Source organism: Lissotriton vulgaris, chromosome 3_1, assembly GCF_964263255.1.
Source record: "Lissotriton vulgaris chromosome 3_1, aLisVul1.2, whole genome shotgun sequence".
Classification (NCBI taxonomy): domain Eukaryota; kingdom Metazoa; phylum Chordata; class Amphibia; order Caudata; family Salamandridae; genus Lissotriton; species Lissotriton vulgaris.
In genome coordinates, this window is record NC_141689.1 from 840,663,699 (window position 1) to 840,683,027 (window position 19,329).

Below are 19,329 nucleotides of genomic sequence, written 5' to 3' on the forward strand. Positions count from 1 at the left end.
TTATGTCCTACTACGAGGTATATTTCAAAATGTCAAAATATAGAAGAGAGATTAGGTTTCATACTCCATTCTTAGAAGTACCACAATGGCTTTTTTTTACTAATCACAGATTCTCAGTCCCATAGCTTTACAGTCAGAGCAATTTCCCCAGAAAAAGTTCCTCCAGAAGCTCTGGGCACCGGTGATCAGTCATATTTGCGCCCGCTGGTGTAGCGATACGGAAGGCTTGGTTATGTCTCAACAACCCGGCTTCCTAAGTGCTCCTCCCACCAAGTGGAAAGTCCAGCTAATTTACTGCATGTCTCACGTGGCTTCTGAGTTCTGATGGTTGAGTTGATGCTTTTTTTATTCAGGTCTTAAACTACTACACTTCACTTTTGCATGCTGCTCAAGGGCGAAGGCCCTCTCTCTCTTTAGCGTGACCCCCACATGGCATCTGAGGGTTGCAAATAGTTGCACTCAGGAAAGCTGACCCTCTGTGTCACAGAACTGCACAGGGCAAATTCCTCTTTGATCATAACAATGCACCTAGGTGACAACCCTTAATCTTCACTGCATCCACCAATTTGCATACAGTGGATGTGACTGGAGGTACATGGAAAGGATCGGAATCTCACGCTTCATGGATCCACTCGACAGGTTCTCCGCTGGACCTCCTCCTCACTGGGTCATCTGGCATCAATGGCAGACTGATACTGATACTGATGCTGCAGGCTCCAGAGCAAGTAATTTTCATTCTCCTGGGTGATGTCTCCTCGCTCCACCTGGAGATGAGCAGACCTTGGCATCCAGTCATGGTCGTACCGAGATTCTCCACACAGACATACAGCCATAGTTTGGTTGTTTAGCATTTGACAATTTAGGAGATTCATGGTTTTCTTTTTATTACCTGTTTATAGACATAGATGTGATTTACTGTCTTAGTCTTTCGAAGTTCTGGCTGGGGTGTTGCCTCCTTTGAAGTGAATACTACCCTGTCCTGCCATTTGCCCAGGGAGCAGTCTGTTTCATCAAGAATGACTCCAACTTTGATTGCTCTACAACACAGGCCATGGGATTGACTTGAGGTTCATACCTGAATGTCAGCCTCACTTAATATCCCTAAAAAAAGGTTTCAAAGGCCCCAGCTCTCATCTTTATGATTCCCTGTTTCTGCAGTGTTATCAGCCCTATCGTCTTCCTGATGATGTGCCTAGGCTTAACTAACCAGTGATTTTTTTCAAAATCAAAGAGCATATTTCAAGTGGACCCGCGATCGTGGCTCTTACTTCCTCCAGCTTTCATAATTGCGGCAATCCACAAATATGTCTGAGATGGCTACTTTACCTCCACATGCCTTTCAAAGGCCCTGGGTTTCCAAAATGTAAACCTACAGGACTCTATGTACTGTACTACATGCGGGCACACATACATCACAGCACGCACATGCAAATACACATGCTACACAGAGCTACATACTAGCATGGTTTAGGCCAACACTGAGTTAAGCACACAGCAGTGGAACTTTTCATGCAGTTGAGCTACTTAAATATTGCTATGGACAGTAGCCCGTTACCCTTGTGAGTGTAGCTCTTTGTGTGCTCCTTTGGTCTAACAAGACCACAACTCATGAGACAGCCATACGTTTCTGTGCAGATGCATGATCAATGTTCACCAAACACAAATGTTTACCACAGATCCAGATATCAATGCATCCAGGGCACGCAGATCAGGGATGCACATGTCACCATGCAGGGGAACTTTTCTGTTCATGCAAGAAAATCCTCAATGCAGTTTGGAGAATTGTTCCTTGATCATGATTTCATATAAGCTAGCTTCTTGAAATTACTACATTGTTCTAAAAAGACATGAAGTACTAAGTCAGGGAGATTTGATAATTGTATCTCTAGGTTACTAAATAGACAAAGGTTAAGATGGAGAAAGTGCCAGCATTGATTAGGGTTGATTTGCAATTCTTTACATAGGTCTATAAAGATGTGGGGGAAACTTCATATAAGTGTTATAAAGTCAGGATGCCATTTTATATCCATGCAGACCAACTAAATGGAAGGCCTTCTATCTGGGTTGTTCCATTCAGGAGTTTCAAAGTGTATGAAGATCTTTTACTTGATAGCCTTAAGTCTCTTAGACCATCCCTTTATAGAGCTTTTTTTTTATAATAGGGAGGCCCCTGTCTTTCATTACAACTTTGTGTCCACCATCAGTTGCAGGCATTTCATAGTTCCCTGCAGGACATTTTCTATGATGAACCAATCTAGGCCTATTACCGATAAGGTGCACTAGGCAGGGGCAGGGAGCTTGCAAAGATGTGGATTACCATCTTAGAATGCTAAAGGCAGCACCAGCACACCTGCATGTGAACCCTTTTTGACCATCGTATGCTGAGGGGGAGCCTTGCTGTTAGATTGACATGCACTTCTCCTGTTCCAATAAAGCGGCTGTCAGGTCTTGTTGCCAGCCTATTGTGGTGTTGTGTAGTTCCTATAAAACCTATATAGAATCTGCGCGTTTCGACAACATACACTGTAGGATTGGTGTCAGACTAATTCTAGACTAATCATGGGTGGAGAGCTCTACTCTGCCCGTGGAGTGGGCGGAGTTGGGCCTACTCCGCGTTCTGTGGAGAATGCGGAGTAGGCACAACTCGGCACACTCCATTTCAGAGTGGAGTTGCCCAGCCCCCACCCCCCCAGGAAGAATTAAATTAAATATACTTTAAAGGTAAAAAAAATAAACACTTACATTTACTGTGGCGTCCCTGGGCTGCCATACTCCTCTTCCTTGGTTTCACGATGATCTGCGCTTGTGCGCACACCAGAGCATGTGCATTCCTTGTGAGAAATGCACAGGCACACGTACATCTGCAGATTATCATGAAACCGAGGAAGAAGAGGATGGCAGCCCAGGGGGGCCTCAGTCAAGGAAGGTGTTTATTTTTTTTACCTTTAAAGTATATTTAATGTAATATTCCTGGGGGGGAAGGCGGGCGGTGGGTGGCGGGTGGCGGGTGGCGGACCGGAGCGGAGTTTCCACGGAGTTGGTCCCCAACTCTATGGACCTCTGCATAGTGCCACTCCGCCAGCTCTGCCCAGACTTATACTAGACACCCCACTGGATGTGTTAGCCTGTATACCAGCTAGCTCACAGTACCACTAGAAACCCCACTTACCAAGGAGAGAATAGTTATTGGCAATTATCGAACATGACAACTCTGATTTCTCAGGACCGTAGAAACAGTGCAGTACTGTTGGCTCAGTCGCTCGTGCTTTAAAAGTTTCGGAGAGATACACAGAAAAAATATATGGACGTTTTTCATTAACATTTATCGTCGTTCTAGTGTAAAATAGGTGTGCTGGAAAACCATTAGACAGTAACAGATATAAATGATTAGAAGCATTAGGAAAGTAAAAGAATGGTAGATTTCTACCATCATGCTAGAATCAATTCAGGCAGGTATATAAAATACATGACAATAAAATGTGTACTCCTACTATGCAATCCTAACTAGATGTACCTAAGTGTACCTAGTATGTGTGTAGGTGTTAAGTCAAGAATCCCTATAGGATAAAGTCAACCCCATTACCTGAAGTGAGAGATTATGGGACCCATCTTCGTCTCGAGTTGGACACCTCGCATGGGATGTTAGACCACTGGAAGCTGGAGTATCTGCATGGAGGGGCTTCAGGGTCTTGTGTCAGTGTGTCAGCATCGAAGTCCTAGTTTGTCTCAGCAAGATGTGATGTTTATATAGCCAAAGGTCTCCACAGGGGTTCGACCTTGCTGTGCCACTTGTTGGACTTAGGATGACATCATGAAGGAACTTTATGCATAGTTAATATACAGGAGATGTTGGTCCTGCTGAGTTTCCAATAATCCTCATGTATAGTTTATGAGGCTTTTACTAGGGAAAATCCTATGTTCTGTGTGCAGTGTTGTATCTAGGTAAAAGGTCAGTCCCTAAGAACCGTTATGTGTGTAATGTAGGGAAGAATATAGGTGAATGGTTAGGAGCCTATATTGGGGAACCTATATGGACAGTGGCTAAACCAGCTTGTTGAAAGAGCTCAGTGCGGGTTCTCAAAAAGCAGAAAACTGCCCCAGATGTAGTTGCAAACATCCAATGCAGTGAGAATATAGCAATGATGTCAGTTGCTGGGTGATTGCAGACATATATACAAGCAGAATTGGAGCAGTCTTAATGAAGCACTCTAAAATGTGGCCACTTCTGTAGACCCATTTTAATGGCATTGTTATTTTTACAGCACATAGTCTAACTTAGTACCACTACAAATAAGAACATGACCTCCTATCTGCATAGCTTTAAAACATGCTGAAAAGCATAGAGAGGCAATTACTTCTCTTTGTTCTTGAGACTCGATCAAATAAAGTGACCTTTAGGCATGCTAATCTAAAGCATGGTCTGTGCCACAGTTTTAGGTAGGTAGGTGCCTCCTGAATAGCTGAAGAGCTGGAGCAGAAGTTTGTTACCACACTAGTCACGGGTAAATGATTGTTGTCAGTGGAACTTTATATCTACTGTTTTTGCAGGAAATGTAGATGTGTTTGTTGATATTTATAAAGTAACTGCAGATCATAACAAAACAAAACAAGACACAAGCTAAATAACAAAAGAACAATAACAGGGCACAGTTTAACAAAAAAGAACAAGAGCAAAATCACCGGAACCTTAAATCACAATACGTCTTAAAAAATATTTTTATTTTTGCTTGTTCTTGTGCTATTTTGTGGTGGTGTATTATTGTACTGTGCTGTTATCTTAATATTTTGTGCTGGTATGCTCTGGTTTGTTGATATATTGTTTAGGTATGTGTTTGTCCTGTCTATTTATTGTTTTGTTGCAATTGTCTTGTGTTGTAGTGTTGCTGTGTCTCAGCAACAATCTGTCTGCTTAAGTAAGCACACATATTTTTTCATATGTTACTGTCTCCATAGATCTGCTTTTGTGATGTGCTAAAAGGTATATGTACAAAACATTTCCTTAACAATAAGGACGAAAATTGGCTCCAGAGAAAACTGTTTTATGATCTGGCACTTAGGCTGTGCTGTTGGCAGTTCAGATGTTCTTTTTCTAACTTTGAGAAAGTAATTGTTTTTGCCCTTATCACCCCCATTTGTTAGACAGATGCCGATGGTTACTGACTATGAATGTGCCCTGGGCCTGCTAACCAGGCCCAGGGCCAGTGTTCTGTTTAAAAGGCACATGGTCATTTGGTGGAATTACAATTGGTACGGACAACCTACCTATAAGTTCCTTGTGTATGGTAGCCAGTGGAGTAGCAAGGTCAGGTGGTACCCGGTGCGGAAAATTTCTTGTCACCCCCGGCTTGAACAAATGGCAAAAATATTTGTTTAAAATACATATTTTTGCCATTTTGTCACCCCCCTCATTGATGACACCCGGGGCGGCCCGCACCCACCGCACCCCCCCTTCTACATCACTGTTAGTAGGGCATGAAGGTTTAGAGACCCCAGCGGATTTAATGCACTTACGTGTGCACTGCTATGGTGCATGCTGTTATTTTAAAGCCAGCCTTTAAAGCTGGCTTATTTTAAGGTAAAACTGTCTAATTTCGATTTTGAAATTAAATGTACTTGCAAAGTCCAAAACTAACTTTTTATTACATATAATTCACCCCTAAGATCTGCCCGTGGTGCCCACGGGTAAGGGTGCCTTGTAATTAAAAATAGGGACAAATATCCTAGGTGAGGGAAAAACTGCCAATTTTGTTTTCCCCCATTGCAGTGTTTCTAGCCCCATTATCTAACATTGCATGGCTTTATTAAACTTTAATAAAGTTGAACTTTTGACAGGAGTGAGCTAGAACATTAATTTAAAGTATCAAAATAATATTTACAATAAATCCAATGTCCACATTTCTTATAACTATTACAGGGAAATAGTTTTAGAATTTGCTTCCTGAAGTTACCTAAAACAGACATGTAGCAGCCGTTTCTGATTGGCCAGCCTTTGACATGTTGAGCCAAACTGCCACTGATTAGGTGTGAAATGATCTGGGCTGAAACAGAGAGGCCATCTGGTGGAAGGAGATTTGCTGCCTACAGGCGCAGATGTGAGACCCTCTAATTCAATTTAGAGAGGGTCTGAAAGGAGAACATAGGGAAAAAGTCCCAGTACAGATCTTCTACATATTGATTTGGACTGGGATGTGCATTCTGGGACATAGAAATGCCACAGTTCTAAGTAAGTGGTCAACACAGAGGTTGGCAACTTGAAATTCATTCGATGGGTCGTGCACTTCACCTTGCCAGCCAGAATCTAGAATAAATATGAGAAAGCTGCACAGCACCTTAGATCCCTGCATGAAGACATCAGAAAAAGGACTGCCCTGCTGAGCCCTTTGTCTGCACTCACAAGAGCTGCACCTGCTGTACACTCAAGGCTTCATGGAAGGGGACACTGCCTGGTTTCCAAGATTAACCCCTTCCATGCTCATGACGAGCTCAGCTCGTCATGCAGTACATTGCAGCAGTCAAGGTGTTAAGGAGTGGAATCCCTGAACAGCTCAACAAGTAAAATGCTGGAAGAAATCCCCTACATCATCTTCAACAAGGACAAGCTCAGCTGAACAACTTCACCTGGATATTACTGGATTTGACCAGGTGCACTGTGGGACGTACATCAAAGCATCTGGATTCTTGGCTGTGTTATATTACTAAGGGGCACATTATGATCGCGGACAGACTTGCGTCCATCCGCGAGCCCTGAGTAGGAGGGAACGTCCGCCTGTGCTGCGGCATTCCCTCGTAGGATGTGACCGCCACCCTGGCGGTCACATCCTCTGTATTTAATATTGTGTCAGGTGCGGCTTCAAGCTGCACCCGCCGCAATGTTAAAAACGCTTGCATTGCATTTACATGCACAAAGCGGCAGGCACCGCGCGGTGCCTGCTGCTTTCAGCATGTAAATGCAGGGGGGTACCATATGTACCCCCCATGTGCACCCCCACCCCCCTTCACCCAGGGGGCCCGCAACGGGCCCCCGAAGAGAAGATCCGTATGCTTCTCCACGGCAGAGAACCCGCCGCGGAAAAGCATGTCTGGGAAGCCATTCTAATATGCCTGGCAGTGTCTGAGAGGCACCGCCACCATATTAGAGCTTTTCTGCCGCGGTTGTAAGCCGACCGCGGCAAAAAAGCGGCGGACTGAAACCAAGACCCACCAGCCATCCTAATGTGGTGGCGGGTCTTTGGTGGGTCCGCAGCGGATTTTCCGCATCCTCCGGGCTCGTGGTGGCTTCCACCGGCCCGGAGGATGCGGAAAATCTGCGATCCAAATCGACCCCTAAGTTAGGACCATGTAGCAAAGCAGCTTATTTCTTAGATTGTCCTCACAAATAACATTTCCAGCTGTGACCTTTTGCACTCAATTGTCACATGACAGTGTTGGATTATTTTCTCTGAAACTTAACTTGTTTTTACATCAAGCTTCACGCAACATTATCACAATGCCCAGATCATCATGTGCAAGGTCTTGTTTCGCACTACTTATAAATGTCATCACTATCTTCATCCATGGGGCAACAGGGCTATCTATATATTCATAACATCCCTAATCTATGTGCACATCATAAGGCTGCTTTCTCTTATAAAAGATGAGCATCCTGATAGATTAGCAAAGGTGGTACTTCCGCTGACATCGAGGATCCTTGCATGCTGAGAAATCTCCATGCAGCAGTCTGACATCTCGTGAGAGGTGTCCAGTTTGTGGCCAAGATGGGGTCCTTCACTCTATCCCATTGGTAATGGGGTTGGATCATAGCCTTGAGGGGATGCTTGGCTCTACACCTACACTCACTCCAGGTACAGAGTAGGGTTCGCATAGTAGGAGTATTCTAGATTACTGCCTTGTTTATATGCCTGCTTATATTAAAGCCACCATGGTAGAACTATATCAACCATTTATGCTTTTGGAGATTGTTATCACGTTCATCTGCTTCTGTCTACTAATCATTGCAGCACACACATTTTATGCTAGAATAATATTGCTACAGTTAATATTAATAAAAAGTCCCACTATGTATTCTATGTATTCTCTGTATACTTTCCCGAGAATAAGTAAGCGTGAGTGACTGAGCAGAAGAATCTATACTGTTTCCATGATCCCTGAAGGGTCAGGGATGTCATGTTAAGTGGTTGCCAGAAAACAATTCGCTTTCTGGCACGTTAGGGAGGCTTACGGTGGCACTGTGAGCTAGCTAGTCTATATGCCAACAAATCCAGTCTTGACACCAAGCCTTAGTTTATGTTCTCCAAACAATGTGCAGGTCCTATGGATTGGCAGAACTTACACAACATGGCACTGCCAAAATTGGTTAGGCTCTTATTTAATGGTCAAATCTGAGTAGTTTAATTATGCTTTATCGGAGACCCCTACACACATTTTAACCGGAGACCACTCTTACCCATTCAAAAGATCAGGGTTTGATCCATCACCGTTATTTAGCTCACTGCACCATCCCAGCTCAGAACCTGGCTATATGCAAATCAGTCTGTCCCTGGCCCAGTGCATCATGGGAACAGGGCAGACTAATCTACAAAGCCAATTCTTCTCCAGAAAGGAGACAAGCGGTGATGGATCAAGGCCTGATCTTTGGACTGGGTAAGAGTGGTCTGCTTAATTCAGACACTCTGTTCATCACCACCCCCTTTTCTGAATCGTTTTGTCCACCATAAGCGTGGAAGGGTATACTCAGATGTGAGTCCCTTGCTCACTGCACCATCAGGATTCAAGCAAGCCGGGCCGAAGACGGCTGTAATGCCAGAAACCGGCCCCTGGAAGCTTGTTTCCTTTTCAGTATAAGAATTGGCTTGGTAGTTTGGTCTGCCCTGTTCCCATGATGCACTGGGCCAGGGACAGACTAATTTGCATGTAGCCAGGTTCTGAGCTGGGATGGTGCAGTGAGCTAAAAAACGGTGATGGATCAAGCCCTGATCTTTGGACTGGGTAAGAGTAGTCTGCTTAATTCAGACACTCTGTTCATCACCACCCCCTTTTCTGAATCATTTTGTCCACCACAAGCGTGGAAGCGTACACTCAGATGTGAGTCCCTTGCTCACTGCCCATCAGGATTCAAGCAAGCCGGGCCGAAGACGGCTGTAATGCCAGAAACCGGTCCCCGGAAGCTTGTTTCCTTTCCAGTATAAGAATTGGCTTGGTAGTTTGGTCTGCCCTGTTCCCATGATGCACTGGGCCAGGGACAGACTAATTTGCCTGTAGCCAAGTTCTGAGCTGGGATGGTGCAGTGAGCTAAAAAACGGTGATGGATCAAGCCCTAATCTTTGGACTGGGTAAGAGTGGTCTGCTTAATTCAGACACTCTGTTCATCGCCACCCCCTTTTCTGAATCGTTTTGTCTACTATAAGCGTGGAAGGGTATACTCAGATGTGAGTCCCTTGCTCACTGCACCATCAGGATTCAAGCAAGCCGGGCCGAAGACGGCTGTAATGCCAGAAACTGGTCCCCGGAAGCTTGTTTCCTTTCCAGTATAAGAATTGGCTTGGTAGTTTGGTCTGCCCTGTTCCCATGATGTACTGGGTCAGGGACAGACTAATTTGCATGTAGCCAGGTTCTGAGCTGGGATGGTGCAGTGAGCTAAAAAACTGTGATGGATCAAGCCCTGATCTTTGGACTGAGTAAGAGTGGTCTGCTTAATTAAGACACTCTGTTCATCACCACCCCCTTTCCTGAATCGTTTTGTCCACCATAAGCGTGGAAGGGTATACTCAGATGTGAGTCCCTTGCTCACTGCACCATCAGGATTCAAGCAAGCCGGGCCGAAGACGGCTGTAATGCCAGAAACCGGTCCCCGGAAGCTTGTTTCCTTTCCAGTATAAGAATTGGCTTGGTAGTTTGGTCTGCCCTGTTCCCATGATGCACTGGGCCAGGGACAGACTAATTTGCATGTAGCCAGGTTCTGAGCTGGGATGGAGCAGTGAGCTAAAAAACGGTGATGGATCAAGCCCTGATCTTTGGACTGGGTAAGAGTGGTCTGCTTAATTAAGACACTCTGTTCATCACCACCCCCTTTTCTGAATCGTTTTGTCCACCATAAGCGTGGAAGGGTATACTCAGATGTGAGTCCCTTGCTCACTGCACCATCAGGATTCAAGCAAGCCGGGCCGAAGACGGCTGTAATGCCAGAAACCGGTCCCCGGAAGCTTGTTTCCTTTCCAGTATAAGAATTGGCTTGGTAGTTTGGTCTGCCCTGTTCCCATGTGGCACTGGGCCAGGGACAGACTAATTTGCATGTAGCCAGGTTCTGAGCTGGGATGGAGCAGTGAGCTAAAAAACGGTGATGGATCAAGCCCTGATCTTTGGACTGGGTAAGAGTGGTCTGCTTAATTAAGACACTCTGTTCATCACCACCCCCTTTTCTGAATCGTTTTGTCCACCATAAGCGTGGAAGGGTATACTCAGATGTGAGTCCCTTGCTCACGGCACCATCAGGATTCAAGCAAGCCGGGCCGAAGACGGTTGTAATGCCAGAAACCGGTCCCCGGAAGCTTGTTTCCTTTCCAGTATAAGAATTGGCTTGGTAGTTTGGTCTGCCCTGTTCCCATGATGCACTGGGCCAGGGACAGACTAATTTGCATGTAGCCAGGTTCTGAGCTGGGATGGTGCAGTGAGCTAAAAAACGGTGATGGATCAAGCCCTGATCTTTGGACTGGGTAAGAGTGGTCTGCTTAATTCAGACACTCTGTTCATCACCACCCCCTTTTCTGAATACTTATTTATTATGGCAGGTTGGCCTCATGAGCCCTGCGTGGTATTGGGGTAATAGGTTTTGCAGGGAACCTCCCCTATTTTCTCCACGAGGAAAAACTATGAACCCTTACTCTAGTTTCCAATGTCCTCTAGGTAGCCGCATTGAGCCGGAAGACTACCCCCAATACCACGCAGGGCTCATGAGGCCAACCTGCCTTAATAAATAAGTAAGCACTGAACAAACCAACCTTTCTCCTTTAACACATCAACACAGGAGAAGCTTATGACTTACCATTTGTAAATGTGTGTGTATTAGTCTACATGTGTCTCCTTGTCTTTTCTTACAGGGTTCCAGACCACACTAGGTCACAGATTGCCCTATTTTCTGAACAGACATTTTCTGATGATATTCTTTATCCTAATGTGATGTCTTGATTTATTATGCACTTTATCTTCACAGGTCTTGTTCTATTACCGCCAATTGGGCACTACAGACCTTTGTATCATAAAAACATAATTAGGAACATTACACCTAATTTTTTGTAGATTTTTGTAATTAACACTTTAACATCTACAATGCATGTGAGTAAGGTGAGGAGGTTTGTGCACTCCCTCGTCCTGAAGAAGGAGTTTCCACACTCCGAAACATGTCATGTCGACGCACTTTCTGAGGTTGATGTACATTAAAATACAGTAACAACCTCACCCTGCACCCCTTTTAACAAAACCAGCCGAGGGCTTAATACATTTTATTTTTACCCTACGAGCCAGGTATTTTTTAACTTTCACCTCTCACCACTTCAGTACTCACACAATAAAATCCCCCCACACTCACCAACACATAGTTCACTTCAAGTGCTCCTACGTAGTCGTAAGTCGCAGCACGCCACATCCCGTAGAGGGGTGCGAAGATCCTGATGATGAAGCATGACACCAAGGGGCCTGTTGGTGTTTGAGGGGTATTCTACACAACACTGTGTGCTCCCCACCACTGTAGGGACCACTACCACCACTAGAGTGGATTCTACTTTGTTTATGTATTTTACACACCTTCCAGAGGGGGACGAGGGGAGGGGGGTGGACTAAAGCACTTTCAGCACAATGGTTGTTTCACTCCCAATCAACAGTGCAGGGTCTGCCTAGACCCTGCACTGTCAATCACGGCGTTAAGCATGCCCTCTCCAACCCCTGCAGTGTGGGGAAATTCTAATGGGCACTACTGAAAGTTAGCAGCATCTATGCAAAAGGCTCCTTCAGGGGCTCCGTGCGACTGCAAGATCCAAAAGCAGGGCGGCATTTGTCCCGCATTGGAGGCGATAGCGATAACAAACTTTATCCTGCCATGCCACCTGTCAGGGTACGGGTACTCAACCTTGACAAAAAAAAAGTGCTGGTACTGACAGCTAGAAAATTCAGAAGTGCTGGTACTCAGTACTGGTGAGACCTGGCCCATTTAAAGCACTGGCGACCAGAGTTAGGCCAGCCCTGGCTGGTAATCATAGTCCCCCCGCCCGAAGTTCTATCTAGTTGCGCCCCATGTTGCTTCCCACGTCGGAATACGTTTCACTGCAGGGAATTTTCAACGGTTACATCTTCCCTGAAGATTCCATTCTCTGGCAGGTAAAAGTGAAGAGCTTTTTGTATTATTTTTTTAAAGCCTCGCTCCTTTCCCCTTCGCCCCAATACTAGTGGGAACATTGGATATTTCAAGGAGGAGTGGATTTGGCATTAATGCAATAGGTTCTGCCTTTGGTTCTGGGGATCCAGGTTCGAGTCATGGGTTCGGCTCAGCATTGTGTGATCCTGGGAAAATCACTTAATTTACCAGTGACTTACAAAAAATGAATTTGACCTTGATTAAAGTCGCTGGTGCTTGTTTAACATGTTCCAAATCCTAGAGCTGAGTCCACAAGTCAAATATAACAAATAATGTGAACTGTGCCTACCATCTGCCCTCGCTTCTTCGTAGACCAAATGTAAATGTTTTCTTGTGCAGCTATTTCTGAAGCTTAGGAAGGCGTTCTTCTTTGTAAACCAACTTTGCTAACAAATTGACTCTTGATGCTGCTGGAGAATAAAGATGTATATATCCTCTTGAACCACTTATATCACATGTGTATGATGTAAATGTCCCCTAGGCCTTCTTGGAAAACTGCGGCTGGCCTCCGACTGACTTGGCAACACCTGTCCATACTCCACATAATCATGGATTTTTCGATTACGTCAGAAAGCATGTTTTTTGAAACTTCTTTTTCTGATATCTTGTTTAGGGGCAAGGATGTGGCACAACAACCGGAGCTGATGACTGTAGAGCTGGGAAACCAGGTTCAATTCTTGATGTCTGCTCAACATCCTGTGATTCTGGGCAAATCACTTAATCTCCCTGTGCTTACACAAAATGAATGTGTGCTTGTGTAATGTAAAAGATGCTCCAGTAAAGCTCTCCAATACATTTAGGTCATTTTCGCCCTATATGAAACTACAATAAATATATTGCAAAATGTTGTGAGAACTCCCGTTTCCAGGCACAGCTCAAAGGGATGGCAGAAGCAAGAATCCATCCACATGTTGTCTCTTTGGAGAAAAACAAGCACTCCCACCCTTGTGTTTTGGGAGTGTTTTTGCTAACCTATCCTAAATTTTGTGTTTAATGTGAAAAATAAAGCAACAATGTAATTTTTTGTGCTAATTTTTTTCTTGGAGACTTTGCATTTTAACTTTAGAATAAGCACATGCACTACAAAAACTTCAGTTTACTAATCACTCTTACTTTATTTAATATTATTTGCCCTATACAACCTGGGCTCTGCAGGAGGGCATGACCATCAGTGATGCAGAGTACCAGCTTCCAGAACTTTTTTGTCGGGTGGTAGTGGCGGTGGAGGGGGCTCGACCTGTAAAAAGGTTTAGATGGGGGGGCTCGGCTGACTAAAGTTTGAAGACCTCTGCCCTATGTATTGGCTGGGGGTTAATCAAGTTTGGAGTATTAGAAGTTCTAACACTGTGCCTACCATATCTCTACAATATTTTGGCTAAAAGACTACTACTCTAACAATGACCAAACAAGCAGGTGACTTTGAAGAATATATAGTTGGGCTAAATATTTCAGCAATTTGCATACAGGCAGTTACCATGAAATTATTGCAAGATGGCCTCCTGGCAATAGGGGAGAGGTCCTATTTGTGTTTGATGCACATGAAGCATTCAGAACAAGGGTATTCTATCCTTGGGTTAATTTCCTGCCTGCAGATGCACACACATTGGTATTTCAGGAAAATATATTGAAAATGAACTGCACGAGTATTTCCTGTACGTGGACTTATAAAGTCCTGTTAACATACCAAAGGCATATTAATTGGTTTAAAAGTACTTTACCCCATACCACAGAAAATGTGAGACTCTGTCCGCTCAGCAGAGAAAGAGCAACTTGGCCAGTCTTAGCTTCTTTTACACAGCATACTGACAGTGTTACTTTATCAGTAGCAGGAATGCACACACTTTACAGCAGCCGCGGCCACTGGAGGGAGTTGCGGTGGGGCAGAGAGGCGGAGCGGGGGAAAGGCAGGGTGGGGGGTGCTAAAAAAAGTCATATGGATAATTGGAGGTAAGTCAACAATTTATTAAATAAAACGAATTTCGTAGCGTGCCCTGCATCGCAAAATGCGATGCAGCGAGCGCTACGAAATTTGTTTTATTAATTAAATTGTTTACTTACCTCCAATTATCCATATTCCGGTTTTTTGCAACCCCCACCCTGCCCCTCCCTGCCCCAACCTCTCTGCCCCACCGCAACTCCCTCCACGGGCCGTAGCTGCTTTACAGAAATCTAGTAAAAATGTACTGAAATCTTACACAATACGTAATGAGAACATATTCAGTCCAACCTGCAGGGCCTTCTCAGGCTACACAAGAACCCATGGCTATTACAGGTATTAGCCCACAAACATTCAATGCCATTATGGGAGAGGTTCCCACCAGCCAGAAGAAAATTCTGTTCTGGATAGCACAAAAACAGCACAAATTGAAGCACTGCTTTCCCCGCTGGGCCCGCAAGAAAAACACAAAATACTTTTCATTTGCTTGCCAATGGGGATGGCTCCCCCGATAGAAGTTTGGGCCACTTGGTGTGCAATCTTCACTATTTTATATACCAGAATACATGGTACCCTTTCGATAGCGGTCATACCAGATGTACTGAAGCAAATACAGAATGAGTACGGGGCAGAGCCTGCCTTAGATCTGGGGATGAAACTGATGGGAAATTTTGCCCAAGTCTCAGCTATTATGTTGTGTAACATAAAAGGGGAGGCATCAGCAGGTGCTATACTCCAACGATTGAGGACATTCTCTCCTACACAACAGGACATAGAATTGCCTAAGATTATTGAAGATACATTTACCTCACTTGGCAGAGATAATCTGGGAGCCAGACCTGGGAAACCAATAGTTAAGAGCAGTTCTGAAAAGGATAATTCTAAGCAAGCACCCGGTAATTCAAAGAAAACATGGGATAATTAACAGAAAAAGAAACAAAGCAAAACACAGTCACAGTGTTAGTTTCCCCAACACGAACAAACTGAAAGAAAATACAATTTGAGAAACCGTGACAATAGTAGAAAACCTTACATGTATCAGGATAATGATACACATTCATCTTGTTCCTTTCACCAGACACCTGAAAAGCATTCGGAGAGAGACAAGTGGTCGGAATGCAGATCAGAAGAGCGAGTCAAGCCAAAACGGGAGACACACCACACTTTGGACTACATCAATAAACAGGAAGACTAACACCTGACTTCAAAACCTCAATTAAAAAAGAAGAAGGTAGTCGGGATTAAAGTTAGAAATGCCCAAGCTACTGAGTACTCTGCTTCTAAATGAGAGGTGGGCAGTGGTGATGCTCGACAGAGCGGCAAAAGTCACAATAGCTCGCCAGAACCTGATGGATTATCAGATTTTAGTAGCCCTGAGTCTCCATGTCATGGTGGAAACACATCATTTATATGAAACAACGCTCCAAATGGAGGGGGACATACCCAGGAAGGTAAAGTTTCTTTTTGGGGAGAACCAGACCCATGGTTATGATATCCTTTTGGCAGAAAACAATTGGGCACCTGAGTTTGTAATGGATTGCCCAATGACAGAAGTAGTTATGTTACCTGCTTTCGCCAGCCTCGTACTAGAATCAGTTAAAAATCCAGACACGCAGGAGCGGGTGTTAGCTCCTGCACTTTTTGGCAATCATGCTGGGTGGGATGATGAATCACCTCATTGTTAAATCTCATTAAAATCAATTCCTCAACCACACAGACAATGCCCAATTAAACATGAGGCAAAGGAACAAGACAGGGGGATCCTAGATCAACTCGAATACCAAGGAGTGATAGAGAATTGCACCTCACCTTTGAATAATACCTTGTTTCCCGTAATGAAACCAGATCATTCATATTGTCTAGTCTAGATTACAGACATTTAAACACATCCACATGCATATTTGCCATACAAAATGCACACAGTGCCGCACTAATGAATAACATAGTGCAGAAAAACTACAAAACAACACTAGACATCTCAAATAGATTTTTATGTCAAAATATAGTACCTGGAAGTAGATATTTGACAGCATTCTCAGTGCATGGCTCGTAACGCCAATTTTATTGATTGTCTTACGGGTATAAGAATAGCCCAAGATTGTTTTCAGCCAGTGTAACAGAGTTACCTAAAAATGTTGATGAGAAGTCATTTTCCTATGTAGATGACATTTATCTGATAGACACTGAGTTAATGGGACACTTGTCTAGGGTGAACCACATCATTCTTGGGTTTGCCCACTTGGGATACAAATTCAAAATCAAAAATTGCTCACATCAGTGTCCTATTGTTAGAGTACAAATTGTCAAGTAAAGACAATAGCCTGGCGGGGCACTTTTTAAAAAAAATGTGCACTGCTCCAACTTCCAACTACTCTGAAAAGACTACAATACGTTTTAGGATTCTTGAATTTTGGCCGGACATACATTCTGTATTCCGCAGAAAGGTGAAACCTTTCCATGACTTAAATAGACCTTATCTTTCAGTGTACCATTAGACACAGGAACATACTGATATTCTATGTTCCATAGAAGCTGGTATGATAGCTTCTAAATATTTACACACACGTGTCAAAACAACTAACATGGTGATCCGTGTAGGCCTGGGTGGTAAATTCCGTTCCGCTCACGAAATTTGCGAAATGTGGGTAATTTCGCGTCCGCAAAGAATGCGAAATTACCCAACTTCGCGAAATGTTTTGTTTGTCCGCGTTCACAAATGCGTGTTCGCAAGATATTTTCCCCGAGCACGCAAACAGCGATTGCGAGCAGTAAAAAAGTATCGCGAACAAGCAATTCCGCGTGCTTGCGGAATTTCTGCTTGTTCGCAGAGATTTTTTAATGTTTCGCGGAGATTTGCGTAACGCGATTACTCAAATTCCGCCCACCCCTAGATCTGTGTGGTCGCTGGACCAACTGGGTTCACCTACAACACTTTCAAGGAAGACAATACAGTACCCATTGCATACAAATCACATTTGTAAACAAATGCTGAAATCTGTTTTGCACCAACAGAAAAAATACTCACAGCAGTACCGACTGCTGTAGTGAGAGACAGAGCACTAGCGCAGGGGAAACGCATAATTGTCGCTACCCCAGTACCTACCATAGAGGCTGTTACAAAGGCAAGCATCCGGAATGCTAAAGCATTGCATCCATAATGGATTCAATGGGCTAACTCTGTCACTGTAACAGTTGTAAAGAAGTGTGGCTCAATGGTTAGAGCGGCAGACCCTGATGCAGTAGTCTGGCTGGGACCAGGGTTCAATTCCCACCTCGGCGGGTCTCTGGCTCAATTTCCTCGGACATGATAATTCTCGCCTCGGTGCCAATTGTGATCATGAGCCCCACTCTGCACCTCTGGGCAATAGCTTGCCTAATCTCTACAATGTCCTCAACAACGCTGAGGATGCCTGACTTCACCTTGGGGGTGCCCAGGAGTGGGCTCCTCACAGGTGTCCTCGGTGGTATTTGTACAAGCGCTGAGATGCCTCCGGGTAGTCGTGCGCTATATAAGTGCGTAATTATCATTATCATTAGATGTATATTACAGATTTGATTCTACATTACAAACACAAGCATTCTTGCAGTATGAACACAAATATCCTCTGCCAAATTAAATAATTCCTCTAGATCAATATTAATGTATTATACCGATGGATCTGCCCAGCCGGTTATAGGAATGATTTAAGAATATTCTGCAGCATGCACAATTGTAAAAGGACGCATGTAGTGTGGAAAGTTTCTTAGTGGAAAACACATACACAGTCTCTAGGAGACTGTACGCCTCAACTGGTGGAACTAAAAGCCCTGAATCTGGCACTACTAAGTATGGATCATGAATTCACCCCAGTCATAGTGTGTGATTCATTTTATTGTGGCCAGTCCCATAATGAAAATTTACCCTATTGGGGCCAGAATGGATTTCAAGATTCCAAAGGTTGCACAGCAAAGCACAAGATGATTTGGGAGTAGGCGGCAAAGCTGAAGGAAGGCATGCCACGGACTCTTGTTATACATACATTGAGTCATTAACTCCTTGGTGTTCACGTTGAAGGGAATTCAATGGTGGTTGAAGTCTCCAAGGCAACAGTACGCACTGCTGCCTTCGCTGCACTAACTTTCTCCAGTACGAGGATAGACGGAACAATGGTGATAACTGTCATTGCCACGTGCAACAGCTGTGCCCTGCTGAAAGGATATCCACTCAAGTACTCCTACAAGTTAGATGCACAAAATACTCTGTATGCTCAAATTACAGGAGTGGGAGATAGCGTAATAACAAACACTGATTGTAGATTGGGATTAATACTAGCTGCACATGAGGGTCTTGGTTCAGCACTTGCAGGGATCTATAATACAGTTTCACTACAAAAGCAGTGCTATTGGTGCCCAGGTATTACTCAGCAGACCAAGGACTTTGTCCTCAAATGCGGCATCTGCCAGCAGATGAAGGGCTCCACCTTAGCAAGTCCACCACAAACCTCTTGTGTATATATATCTAGATCACTGCACCCCTTACACTCTGATGGGGCTTATAAGTACATCTTGGAGGCAGTAGATTAATGCTCTAGATTTCTCTGGGTTTGGCCCCAGTGCTAGAACTGTTATAAAGGATTTGCGAGTCCTTATTGGCAAATAAGCAATTGGCAAACTACATTCTGACTAGGCTTTGGCATTTAGCTCCCAGGCTTACAAAGAAGCCATGGGAAGTTTGGGTCCCAGCAATCCTCAACAGCAAGGGTATTACGCTCAGTTGGCAGTTGGGTCAATTACCTATATGGAGTCCAGAGAGCACTTAACAAGGTACCACGAAAATCCCTATGGAGTGGTTGTAGACCTTATGAACTCCTGTTTGTGGTGAGGATGTGGGTACTTGACCTCAGTTGTGTCAGCACAGTGGCGGCTGAAACCCCATTTGACTTCAATCATCATTTGGATGTTTTATAGGACCTTAAAGAACGCTGAGCTTTACAAAGTTAAAAAAGTAAAA